Source organism: Coenobita brevimanus, chromosome 8 (assembly GCF_032717465.1).
Source record: "Coenobita brevimanus isolate Jiangsu-jjx chromosome 8, ASM3271746v2, whole genome shotgun sequence".
NCBI lineage: Eukaryota > Metazoa > Arthropoda > Malacostraca > Decapoda > Coenobitidae > Coenobita > Coenobita brevimanus.
Genome location: NC_136961.1, coordinates 5,008,501 through 5,022,646, shown reverse-complemented (window position 1 = coordinate 5,022,646; position 14,146 = coordinate 5,008,501). Strand labels below are relative to the sequence as shown.

Here is a 14,146-nt window from a genome sequence, read left to right as displayed (position 1 = left end):
TTGTTCAATCTGTACATGGATGGGGTAATAAAAGAGGTACAAGGTAGGGTAGTGGATGTTGGAGTGGCCCTGGTGAGAGAGGAATGTTTGCAGATGATACTGTGTTGTTCAGTGAAGACGAAGGGGAGCTGCAAGGCTTGGTGGATGAGTTTGAGAGAGTGTGTAAGAAACGGAACCTAAAGGTGAATGTAGGGAAGAGTAAAGTGATGGTCTTTGAGAAAGGTGAAGTTAGTGAATGTACAGCGAGGTTAGGTGGTGAGGAATTGGAAAATGTGAGTACGTTTAAGTATTTGGGTAGTGTGATGAGTAAGGATGGAGGTTTGGAGGGTGAAGTGCTTGAAAGGGTACAGCAGGGAAGAAAGGTTGCTGGTTCCTTGAAAGCAGTGATTAGAAACAGGGAAGTGAGCATGGAAGTGAAAAAGTTACTACATGACACTATTGTGATACCAACTCTAACGTACGGAAGTGAAGCTTGGACATTGTTGGAAGGACACAAGTCAAGAGTGAGAGCAGTGGAAATGAGTTATTTAAGAGGAGCCTGTGGAGTCACGTGGAGAGACAGGCTGACGAATGAGGATATAAAGGAGCGTTGTGGTGTGGATGTGGATGTGACAGGAAGCGTTATGAGGAACACACTGAGGTGGTTTGGCCACATGGAGAGGATGGAGGGTGAAAGACTGACGAAGAGAGTGTATGTAAGTGAGGTGGAGGGGGGAAGAGGGAGGGGGAGGCCGAGGATGAGATGGAGGGATGGGGTGGAGAGGTATATGAGAGAGGGGGGTGTGAGTTGGGAGCAGGGCAGTGAAATGGCGGGGGACAGGGCGACTTGGAGGCGATTTGTTTGTGGCCACCCCAAACGGGATTGAGGTGTCTGGCAATAGATAGATAGATAGATTGCATTGCACAGTTGACCCTTGTGCAGTGTGGTGCGGTGAGGATCTGTCCGTTCTACCCTTTGGGGCTAAGATGCGAATGAATGTGTTTGAATGGATGAGTAAATGGGGAGTGTGTCGTCCTGTCTCGGCTACCTCCCTTTCCTTGGGGGAAGCAGCCTAGGTATATAGACAGAATAGATAGATATATTAGATAGATAGATAAATATAGATATAGATATACATGGGGGGGAGATCTAGAAGCCATCCATTCCAAGACCGTTCGAATTAGAGGCTTGTAATTTTCAGGAGTGATGTATCGTGGTTGCAGGCTTCTCCTGGACTAATTTTCCACCAGCACTAGCGCTGTGCTAGGGCTCTCTATGATTTTCTTTTTCAATTTTTGCTCTCCTGCGCAACAAAAACTACTGAATCGATTGCTTTGCAAATGTCCCAGTATGTACAGTAGTTGGGGAAATATAGTCGTGCATCTGGGTATTGATACTGAGATCCAACAAATACTTTTTGAGATATTTACGAAAATTAAAAACAACTGCTTCATGCTTGAATGAGCTAAATCGGAAAGTATTTGGCCAATTTTGACCAAGCTCGGTGCAAATGTAGTGGGTCATGAGTGAACATGACCTGCATAGTAAGATGACCATTATTTTGATGGGAAGGTCACAGGTCAAAATCTTTAAGAAATTTTGGGTCATAGCTAAAGTCAATTAATATTAGTTTTACAGTGATAAAAGTATTGTTACCCTCCACCTGACATAGTCAGAGGAAGGTGTTGTTAACACTGGGATCAATAGGTGTTCATCCGTAGAGCTGGGCGGCAGAGTAGCAGCCCAGGCATAGAGATTTCGTTTCCGGGCCAGAACTCAGAGAGGATTCACCATAGTTATGAACTTTTACATAGTTACGTGTCTCATAGTGAGCTGGTGCCTTTTGATGGGTAGAATGCTGTCTGATTTTTTTTTTTTTTTTGGGGGGGGGAAATAATGAAATAGTAAACAAAAATTCCAGAGATTTCAACGCAAACTGCGCAAGGCCATGTTATGTGTCCTTAAGGCATTCTCCTTACGCCCACCTTAAAAAAACATAATATTGGTAGTGGAGGTAAGGGACGTTATGTGTATGGTTAGGTGTGCAGGGAGGTGGGGGTTATATGCTTGGTCAGGTAGAGAGTTGCAAGAGCATAGCATTGCCTATGTTAAGCATTCTAAGAGTATCTGCTTTTTAAGATTTCATAACGGCAATTGCGACATATCAATATCTTATGCTTTTTGACAATTTTTAATCCTACCATCAAAGTACTGTGTAAATTTCAAAAACTATACTCTATATCTGACGTACAAGTGTGGATTTTTTTTTTTTTTTTTTTTTTGTCATTCTACAGTAATCTGGAATGTCGCATCATTTTCTGGAATGCGTAGTTCCTTGAATCTTGCTTCAGCAATATTATTATTATTATTATTATTATTATTATTATTTTTATTATTATTAATTATTATTATTTTTAATTATTATTTTCATTCTGTCAGTTTTTGTCCCCGAGTTTCATCATACTTAGGCTGCTCAGGATGTACGATCGCCCAAATAAGTGATGACTCGCTTTCTTTAAGTTTTGGACAAAACTCCCTAGGTCCAGGAACGTTCACTTGATTGGCTGCTAGGAGACGGAAACAAATTTTGCTTGCCCTGCAAAATGTAAAATATGGTGTAAAAAACTAATATCGCAAAACTAGTTAGGGTTACCATTTTTTTTAGATCAATAATTAAATGATAAACTGATTCTGGCAGATTTCCACCCCTCGTCACGACTCACGCCAGGCATCACGTCAGTCATTATCATGCTATGGATGATGAAAGTGAACTCGTCTCGGCCTTTGTCACGATTTCCCGTCCCCCTCCACCCCCCCCCCCTTTTTTTTTTTACTACAAACCTTTTCGTCTTTTCTTCTCTTTACTGTCACTCTTTTTTTTTTTATTATTATTATTATCATCCCTTCCCTCTTTAGTTCTTTCTTGAAACTGCCCTACAAATTCTATTACATGTAGGAAATTCATCGTGTGAATAAAATGAACAATTTTCCCTCAATAACTGCACTCGTTTCGCTAACTTCACTGAATACTGACAGATTAATTTGCTTCTTAATAGCAACACAGGGGGTTAGGGGTTGTTCTTGGGCACATGCAGTTATTTGTGTCTTGATTTTGTGCTGTTAACTGCCCTCTTACTGCAGTTAAGCTGCCGGGATATCTGTCTTTCTGGAATATTTGCTAATTATGGAGGAAGAATCTGCTCGCACTGAGAAGCTGTATTTCCGTGTCGACGATCCATCTTGCTTACAGCGCTCACGGCTTTGTTTTTCCGCGTAAATATCATACCGCATAGAGATTTAAATATAGATCTATCTATTGCCAGACGCCTCAATCCCGTTTGGGGTGGCCACAAACAAATCGCCTCCAAGTCGCCCTGTCCCCCGCCATTTCAGTGCCCTGCTCCCAACTCACACACCCCTCTCTCATATACCTCTCCACCCCATCCCTCCATCTCATCCTCGGCCTCCCCCTCCCTCTTCCCCCCTCCACCTCACTCACATACACTCTCTTCGTCAGTCTCTCACCCTCCATCCTCTCCACATGGCCAAACCACCTCAGTGTGTTCCTCATAACGCTTCCTATCACATCCACGTCCACACCACAACGCTCCTTTATATCCTCATTCGTCAGCCTGTCTCTCCACGTGACACCACAGGCTCCTCTTAAATAACTCATTTCCACTGCTCTCACTCTTGACTTGTGTCCTTCCAACAATGTCCAAGCTTCACTTCCGTACGTTAGAGTTGGTATCACAATACTGTCATGTAGTAACTTTTTCACTTCCATGCTCACTTCCCTGTTTCTTATCACTGCTTTCAAGGAACCAGCAACCTTTCTTCCCTGCTGTACCCTTTCAAGCACTTCACCCTCCAAACCTCCATCCTTACTCATCACACTACCCAAATACTTAAACGTACTCACATTTTCCAATTCCTCACCATCTAACCTCGCTGTACATTCACTAACTTCACCTCTCTCAAAGACCATCACTTTACTCTTCCCTACATTCACCTTTAGGTTCCGTTTCTTACACACTCTCCCAAACTCATCCACCAAGCCTTGCAGCTCCCCTTCGTCTTCACTCAACAACACAGTATCATCTGCAAACAACAGTACAGGGAGTTTCCAAACACTATCCTCTCTCACCAGGGCCACTCCAACATCCACTACCCTACCTTGTACCTCTTTTATTACCCCATCCATGTACAGATTGAACAACCATGGAGACATGACACATCCCTGTTTCAAACCAACTTTCAAAGAGAAAAATTCACTTAGTTCACCATCCACACGCACTGCAGCCTTCGCACCATCGTACATACTCTTCACAGCATTCAACAACTTCCCATCTACTCCATATATTCTTAACACTTTCCACAATCCTTGTCTATCCACTCTGTCATATGCTTTCTCCAAATCCATGAAAGCCTCATACGACTTCTTTCCCTTCTCTAGAAACTTTTCCACTAAAGATCTAAGAATGAATATCTGATCCACACAACCTCTTCCCTTCCTAAAGCCTCCCTGTTCTTCTCCAACTAATTTCTCTGTTCTTTCTCTAACTCTGTCTATAAGTATCCTACCATACACTTTTCCTATTATACTAAGAAGACAAATGCCTCTATGATTACCACACACTTCTTTTTCCCCTTTTCCTTTGTACAAAGGGATAATTATATCTGACTTCCAATCCTCCGGGACTCTACCTTCCTCCCAGGCCAATCTGCACATATATTTTAAGATGTTTATTTTTTTATTTGATGGCACTCGTGATTCCGACATTACCATTATGTGTGTTTTTTCTTATGGGAGATTTTTCCTTTGGTATCGATGATTTTAGATGTAAATAAGTATTACGAGAGTTTTTCTGCATTTTAACTCCGAAACCATTGAACAATAGCTGTTCGTTTCACGTTCTTTCGTACTGCTGCCTTAACCTCTATATTGTGGTTTCCTCTTACGTAACGAGAGGTATACACAGTAACAACACATATATTGCATTTTGGTGTTGTTTACCAAAATACTGGTCTTTCAGGTGTGCAATACAGGAAATATAACTAGGCCGTGGCAGTTGCCAGATTAGGGTTGCCATATCCGAACACTTAAAATACAGGACGCCTCCACTGACATCCATGAACCCCGCGGCCCAGCCCAACACACACAATTTGGCCTTTGCCCGTTATATAACCTTAATATATATATATAGCTCCTCTGTACCGTAAGCTTTAAGCTTTTTACAATATAAAACATGCACAGTATAGAATTGTCAAAAAAAAAAAAAAAAAAAGCAGCAAACTTTCCTATACATACTATAAGGCTGATCATCTTGAACTCCATTCCTTTGCTGGCTTAGTTGCAGTCTTGCTTCCCCCACAGTGTTTGTGACGATGTGCTCATGCATATTTTTCCGTAGGTTTGATCTTTTCCAGTAATGCCTTCTTGGACTTCAAGAAGGTGAAGAAGTTACTGCAAAATGTCTCTCTTATTTCATACTGTACAGTCAGAATACCTTTCATTGTATCAACACCCAGCTTGTTCCTTTCCTTTGTCCATTGACTTTGCATCAGCGAAAAAACTCGTTCTACATTTGCACTGTTATTGAATTCTTCATCTCTCTTGTAATTTTCTACAAATTTCTTCAAGTTACTAACATGATCAGAGCACATCACATCATCAACTTCTACCCCCTTGTCTATCAAGTATTTGACACAAGGCTCCACATTAGTCCAATTTCGTATTTCACTCATGGTTACCCACTTGAAACAAGAAAATTCTCCCACTGGTGTCATCCACTTACCCAAATACTCTAAGCATCTGTCGTACAGATAAATTACTTCAGCACAAAACCTGTGACACTCTTCTTCATTTCCTTCTGTGCATTTCTGAGCAACCAGTCCTTTAACTTTCAAGGACAAGAAATACTGATTCTTTCTCTCTACAAGTACTTTATGAACAGACTCCAAACGTGTTAGCATTTCTACAACAGAACTGCTTTCCCTTTCAATTGCTTGAATGTATGTATGAAATACAATCATTAATGAGTGCACACACTTTTCAGAGACCAGGGTTGCCATATCTGAACTATCAAAATACCGGACACCTCCGCTGAAGTCCATGCTCCCCCTCCCCCTGCCCATTGATATATATATATATATATATATATATATATATATATATATATATATATATATATATATTCGTTCTCGTTTTCGTTTTAAAAGGCTCCAACATGCTTGCATGTGTCAGCCATGGTCACCTAATGGCGGCTCTCCACGCTGCACGATCCATTGCAGCCTCCCTGTTCAGTCCCCTAACCCTAAGGTCACACTTAATGACCTCATCCCATGTCTTTCTCGGTCTACCCCTCATAACCCCACCCCCAATATTAACACTTCTCACCTTCCTCACCCAATTATCATCCCTCATCCTCTCCACATGTCCAAACCACCTCAATCTACCTCTCCTCATCACAACACCAATACACTCCAGTCCCATCCTACCTCTCAACTCTTCCATTGTAAACCCAGCCCCTCCAGGCTTTGGACGCAGGGATGCACTGCACATCTACCTAATCATTGTCATTTCTGTACATCTGAGCCGGCGAATATCTTCCTACTTCACTGCCCAGGTCTCACTGCCATACAGCATTACACTCCTAACACATGCTGCATACAAAGACCCCTTAGCACGTAGGGAGAGCCCTCTCAATGTCAGGAGAGGCAAGAGCTCCCCGAACTTCTTCCAACCACTTCTCACCCTAGCCACAGAGCTAGCTCCAGCCCCACCTCCAGCACACATGTCTCCCAAATAACAAAACTCTTCCACACACTCAAGAGATTCACCAGCAAGTTCAATCCTTTCACGCCTGACAATCTCCACCTGCTCACCCCGGCACGCTGTACACATAAAATCAGCATTATCTTGCAGTCTACCTCTGATACCACTACATCTCTTATGCACCCATTTATCACACACACCGCACAAGATGGAATTACTTCCCACGCCCTTGTGGCAAACAGCACATGGCCACTCTCCCTCGTCTTTGACAGTACCGCCACCAACCCTAGATATCATCACTTTTGTTTTATCTGCATTTACCCTTAAACCCTTTTGCCCCATACCATCTCTCCACTTCCTAAACCTTTCCTCCGCCTCCCTTTCATTCTCTGCAATCAACACCAAATCATCAGCATACAACAACTCCCACGGGAGTCCGTTTCTAAAGTCACGTGAAAGGGCTTCAAGTACCATGATAAACAACATGGGACTCAGGACTGACCCCTGATTCACACCAACATTCACGGAAAACTCATCACTCAAATCTCCATTCACTCTCACCTGGGTGTGAGCACCCACATACATGGCCATAACCACCCTAACCAGCCACTCCTCCAAGCCAAGCTTTCTCATTGCCCACTTCACCACCTCTCTAGGGACTCTGTCAAAGGCCTTTTCCAAATCAACAAAAACAAAATAAAGATCCCTTCTCCTACCAATATATTTTTCCTGAAGCTGTCGAACAATGAATATGGCATCAGTGGTCCCCCTACCTGGCATAAACCCAAACTGCATCTCATCAATATCACTCTTTCTCTAATCATACCTTCTAAAACTCTCTCCATTACCTTCATTATCTGATCTAAAAGCTTTATACCTCTATAATTTCCTCTTTCCAGGGCATCACCCTTCCCTTTATACACATTTAAAATTACACTCTTCAGCCAATTATCTGGGACAACACACTCATAAATAATCCTATTTATCAGGTCAGTGACTAAACTCACCCCTATATCTGTCATAAAAGACCTTGTAGTTACTTGTAGTGGAGTTTTATATATATTAGACTTGTGGGCGAGCGGTTGTTATATTTGAGTAGCTTGTAAGTAGATAATCTTCTTTCCCATTTGTCATGTAGTGACAGGAGAGGTTAAGAATAGTATGGGACTATTTTTATTTGTCTTGGAAATATTAACAAGTCTCTCACACAGAGCGGAGTATAAAGTAGAGTCCCGCTAGCTATCTCTGTCTCGCTCTCTCTGTCTCTCTTTCAAGTTGCTAAGCCCTTCTCCCTGCGACCTGTCTGTTGTATGGCTAGCTTCTTTCTGCCCTCTCTTTCCTAAATTCTGTGAAATAGGAGACGTATCACGTGTGTTCCTTGTGAGTGGAAAGTTCTAGAAGCCTGTGTGTGAGTATGTGTGTATGTGTGTGTATGGTCACTAGGCGCTGTCGTGTGCCTATAAAGCATTCCTTGAGTTAAGAGTGTGTAAGCATGTTTAGCATTGCTCGATTCTCACAGACACAATACCTTCTCATCATCTGACTCCCTGCTTCTATCTGTCTCTCTATCTATCTATCTATTATGATTTGTAATTATAATATGGAGTCCTAACATATTGCTCGGTCACGCGAAAATGGCGTATTATCGACAGTTAATAGTCATAACATATTAATACATATTATATACACATTATAATGAACTTATAAGCTAATTAAGTGAAATACATAATATTGTAAAAGTATAATAATCGTATGAATATCGTATACATATAATATTTATAGTAAATAGTGATTATTTAGTAATATTACATTTTAAACAAGTTGTATACATATTTGAATAAATGCAATGGTTGTTGTATAACACTTTGTAAGACGTGGATGTACAACAGACGTACGCATATAATTGTGCAATGGTAATACTGCTAGGGTATACATTATTGTGTTGGCCTTATAATTGTAGTTACATTTTGTTAATGCAACTGTAACATAAGTGTCTTGGCCTAATAATTGTAGTTAAAGTTACATAAAAGTTACATCTTGTTAATGCAACTGTTAATTGGCAAAGTGTAACATAATGCAATCGTTTGTCGTTACATAATTGTTACATATCGTTTGTAGTTACATAATTGTAGTTAAAGTTACATAAAAGTTACATCTTGTTAATGCAACTGTTACCTAAATGGTACATATTGTTTGTAGTTACATAATTGTAGCAAGTGTAACATAATGCAATCGTTTGTCGTTACATAATTGTTACATATCGTTTGTAGTTACATAATTGTAATAAGTGTAACATAATGCAATCGTTTGTCGTTACATAATTATAATATGGAGTTACATAATTGTTACATATCGTTTGTAGTTACATAATTGTAGCAAGTGTAACATAATGCAATCGTTTGTAGTTACATAATTGTAATAATTGCAGTCCTGACATATGAATCCGGTCATGCTGCGGTCGATGATAGTGATGATGTGTCATGCCACTTGCTTGTGGAGACAACCGTTTGCTTTTTTGTTTGTAGTTTATGTGGTATTCTGGCATATGTAGTAACACTTACACTTATTTTCATTTGTTTGTTATGTGATCTTACTCTATTTCTCTTTTTTCTTTCTTACTTTTTCTTTCTTTCTTTCTTTCTTTCTTTTTTTTTTTTTTTTTGTATGTATTGATTTTCTATAGTTTGTTTTTCTTCGCTTGTGTACGCTTTTTCCATGTTGTTCATGGTTTCATAATTACTGGCTAATTTCCTTGGGATACTTTTTTAAAGTTTAGTTTATATTGCACAGGTATTACTGAAAATGATGTAGTATAGTCCCATATTTTGTTATTTTATATAAAAAATATATATACATATATACAGTATCAACTATATACATTGATTTGATGTTCACTTGTACCTATCGTGGGTAATATGTGTGTCAGCACTGTGTGGAAATCATTGTCTTCACGATTGTGTTGAAGATGTTCACTCTTGCTAACGTCATTTGTGTTGGCCATTTTTTTTTTCTCTAGTTTACCTTGTAACTTAATTTATATGTTTCCACTAGGTAGCTTTAATTAATAAATGTTTAATACAGTTCTTTTAATCGCTCACTGAGTAACTGTGATGGTATATTTTCTTTATTACTTTGTAGATGTAATAACGTATAGCTGTATGTATGAAACACGTATTTTATGTAGGTATAAATGGTAACACTCGTTGGTAGTAAATAACTGTTATAATAAATGAATGAATATATACAGTGTAGAATATTTATTGTTGGTGATTATTTAGTGTTTGAGTTATGCAGACAACTGAAGTAAGTATGTGTATTTAAGCTGTAACTATACAGCACGTTTTATATGTTTGTGCAGAAGCTTATTGTCTATCACTGTGTATTGTATAAATGAAGTAACTATGTAACTCACTAATTTTTATCGTGGTGGGAATGGTGTGAGTGGTGGTGCAGGTGGTGTGTTGACTGACGTGGCGTCTGTTCAGCAAGCACGCATGATGACGTCGACTTCCCACACTGGTAGCTGTGGTGTAGCAGAGAGAGGAGGGTGAGGTCTGGTGGTTATGAGTCGTGTCTCACTCTTCGTTTGTTTGTTCCGTTTTTCTTTGTCGATGTTTTCTCGGTCCTTTTCTCTTGTGATTTACTTGTTGTAGGATGAAAACTGCCGCTACTTGTAGGTGCGTGTAGAAGATTATACAGACGACTCGTAGAGTTGTTAATTGTAGTTGATTGTAGATGGTTGTAGTTCGCTGGTTCGTCGTAGAAGTTGCAAGATTGTTTATATCAATATATTGTTAAACTACTGGCAAGGCGTCGTGTGATCACTTCTACATCAGCGTGATGATCGTGGAGACGGAGTGGGCTGGTTGGAGAGAATACTGTCAGGAGCTGGTTGTAAGTTGTTGGTTGTGAGAGGTATTTTTTTGTTTTCAATCTTGATATTTTGTAGGAATTCACTGTTGATTCGTAGATGAGGTTCGTATACGTACGCTGCTACCAAATGTCATAAAAGACTTTGTAGTTACTTGTAGTGGAGTTTTATATATATTAGACTTGTGGGCGAGTGATTGTTATATTTGAGTAGCTTGTAAGTAGATAATCTTCTTTCCCATTTGTCATGTAGTGACAGGAGAGGTAAAGAATAGTATGGGACTATTTTTATTTGTCTTGGAAATATTAACAAGTCTCTCACACAGAGTGGAGTATAAAGTAGAGTCCCGCTAGCTATCTCTCTGTCTCTCTCTCAAGTTGCTAAGCCCTTCTCCCTGCGACCTGTCTGTTGTATGGCTAGCTTCTTTCTGCCCTCTCTTTCCTAAATTCTGGTGAAACAGGAGACGTATCACGTGTGTTCCTTGTGAGTGGAAAGTTCTAGAAGCCTGTGTGTGAGTATGTGTGTATGTGTGTGTATGGTCACTAGGTGCTGTCGTGTGCCTATAAAGCATTCCTTGAGTTAAGAGTGTGTAAGCATGTTTAGCATTGCTCGATTCTCGCAGACACAATACCTTCTCATCATCTGACTCCCTGCTTCTATCTGTCTCTCTATCTATCTATCTATTATGATTTGTAATTATAATATGGAGTCCTAACATATCGCCTGAGGCCTTCAACATTTCGGCAGTCAACCCAGACACACCTGCTGCCTTCCCAACCCTCATCCTGCCTATTGCCTTACTCACAGTAGCAGTATCAATCAAAGGCCAAGGGCCAGACACTGGATCTGCTGGCTCCAAACCTTCCCTGTCCCAGTCAAACTCCTCATTCAACAACCGGTTATAATGCTCTCTCCATGCATCTTTAATATCCTCACTGTTCACCACTACCCTTCCTTCATCATTCGTCACACACTGCTCACCTATGATATCCCGATTATCCCTCTTCACCTGACCTGCCACCCTAAATATATTTTTTCCCTTCCCCATGATTTAGGTTATCGAGTAATTGTCTCTGTGACTCAGACTTTGCCCTGTATACCTCTCTTCTAGCCCTACGTTTAGCAGCCAAATATTCCTCTTTGCTACCACCCTTCTTCCATTCCCGGAAAAGCCTTCTTTTCTCCTTAATTGCAGCTTCTACACCCTCATCCCACCACCAAGTTACTTTATGTCTTGGTGGTCCTCTTGTCCAGCCGCATGTTACATCAGTAACCCTCAAGAAATTGTTCTTGAGGGGTCTGTACTGTTCATTAACGCCTCTGTCTACAGCTCCCTGTTCAGCCACCACTCTCCTCAACTCGCTATAGAAGGCATCCCTTACTACTTGGTTTTTCAGCTTCCATATTTTCCTCCTAGGTACATAAGCCCTCTTTTTCATCACTTGTTCTTTAAGCACCATATCACATATCAATAGTTTGTGCTGCTGCACACACTCCTCACTTCCTATAACTTTAACATCCCTCACTAACCTCCTATCGGCTCTCCTAACCAGAAAATAATCTGTCTGACTGCTATTTCCCCCAGACTCATACGTAATTAACCTACTGTCTCTTTTCCTAAAATATGTGTTGCACACAATCATGTCCGTTGCCTCCCCAAACTCAAGTATCCTTTCCCCTTCTGCATTCCTTAGACCATACGCACATCCCCCATGCACTCCTTCATAACCTTGTGCTGCTTCACCTACATGACCATTTAAGTCCCCTCCCAAAATCACTGTCTCATCCCGCATACCACCTACTGCACATATTAAATCATCCCAAAATCTATCTTTCTCTGATTCATCCAATCCTGCCTGTGGAGCATATGCCGATATAATCGCAGTTATCTTTCTTCCCAACAGAATTTTCACTACCAATATCCTATCGCTTACTCTCAATACATTCAGTGGGTTAGAGCGCTCTGCTCTGACCGAAGGGTCGGAGGATCGAATCCACCCAAGGGTCATTGGTAGACATCAGGAAGGGCATCCGGTCATAAAATGCTACACGCTCCAAACCAAAGTCCTCTACCCAGGGGCAACGCCTTAGCCCTTATCCAAAAAAGGGGTACCTGACGTAAAACTCACTCTATTCATAACATATTCCACCCATTTCTCCACAACCATCACACCAACTCCTCCATATCCGTCTGTCCCCCCCTCCCAAAACAACTTATAGCAACAGTCCTTCCCAACAACCTTTCTGGCTGATCCACCCCTGTACCGGACTTCCTGCAAACACGCCACATCCACCCACCTCCTACTGAATGCCTCAACGACTTCCCCTGCTCTTCCCCTCAAACTTCCCACATTCCATGAACCCACTCTCATCCCCATGGGTGATTTACTGTCCTCAGGCTTGCTTTGAAACTTATTTTGCTTTATCATCTTCAGTATTAATAAAGGGGGACAGACACAGCACAGGTCCCACTCACTGCACAGTCCCAGGTCCAGGCAATGGATCAGGGACCCCTAGCCCACCAACTTACCAGTGGCTGTGGTAGTGGCCTCGGGGCACCCTGCCAGGACAGCTGCAGGGACACCCTCCAAGCGCGTCTTGGCACTGCAACTATCCCTCCATTATACACCCACTGATAAGGCAGCCTCCTGGGGCGCAACTCCCAGGTTCGGGCCCCTCTCTATTGGGCGGAAGCGGCAGCCTGGGAAACGCAATGCCCTATACCCTCTAGCACAGGCCCGAGCCCCATCTCGCCCTGGACCCACGATCTATGCCGGCGGAACCCCCGCCACGCCTCCCCCCAGAAGTTCGCCACTAGGTAGCGGGGGCAAAGTTTTCTGGCCGCATGCCCTTGCTGGCACCAACCCCTGTAACGTAGTGGGATATGTTGTGTGAAATGTAAAGTGCATGTGGTGTAGTGCATAGATAGTTAGAGGAAATGCTTGGGAGAGTATGCTGGTCTACTCTCCATGTTACTGTCACACTGAAAAGGTCAGCAAAGGGGGATGGTTAGATAGCTAGTGAAACAGGAGCTCCAGCTCTCCCTATCACCAGCATTCCCATTCCCCTCGGGAGTACTACCCTGTTCTGCAGTACTGTATCAATCTAAACTGTTTACAGTATAATCGAAAACAGGCAAAGTACAGAATATGCTAGATTATAACTGAAAAAAGCTAAAACTAGATGTAGGATAAGATCATAAGAAAAACAAATGCCATGGTGTAACAATGAAAACTATGTCAATAACTGTGTGCAGTTACCGTTTATTTTAGGGCTATAACAGCGCCATGGGGAAAAAAAAAAATCGTGGTTGAACAACAGGAAAAGGCAAGACATTTGATCAAACTGCTAGCACTAAACCAACCAAATGGGAATACTTAATAGCTGACGAAAACAACGAAAACGGCCATACCACGTTGAGTACACCGCTTCCTGTCCGATCAGCGAAGTTAAGCAACGTTGGGTCTGGTTAGTACTTGGATGGGTGACCGCCTGGGAATACCAGATGCTGTTGGCA

At 41.6% G+C, this 14,146-nt stretch overlaps 1 protein-coding gene and 1 non-coding gene across 2 annotated transcripts in view; both read left to right on the top strand.

The window, feature by feature from the left end:
• The window catches only part of LOC145406265 (QRFP-like peptide receptor), a 197,502-nt gene that overhangs the window by 70,614 nt on the left and 112,742 nt on the right, over nucleotides 1-14,146 (top strand). The gene's annotated exons all lie outside the window — the stretch shown is intronic.
• LOC145408934 (5S ribosomal RNA) lies at nucleotides 14,028-14,146 on the top strand. The gene has a single exon (XR_013899017.1). It is a non-coding gene; the product is annotated as a 5S ribosomal RNA (ribosomal RNA).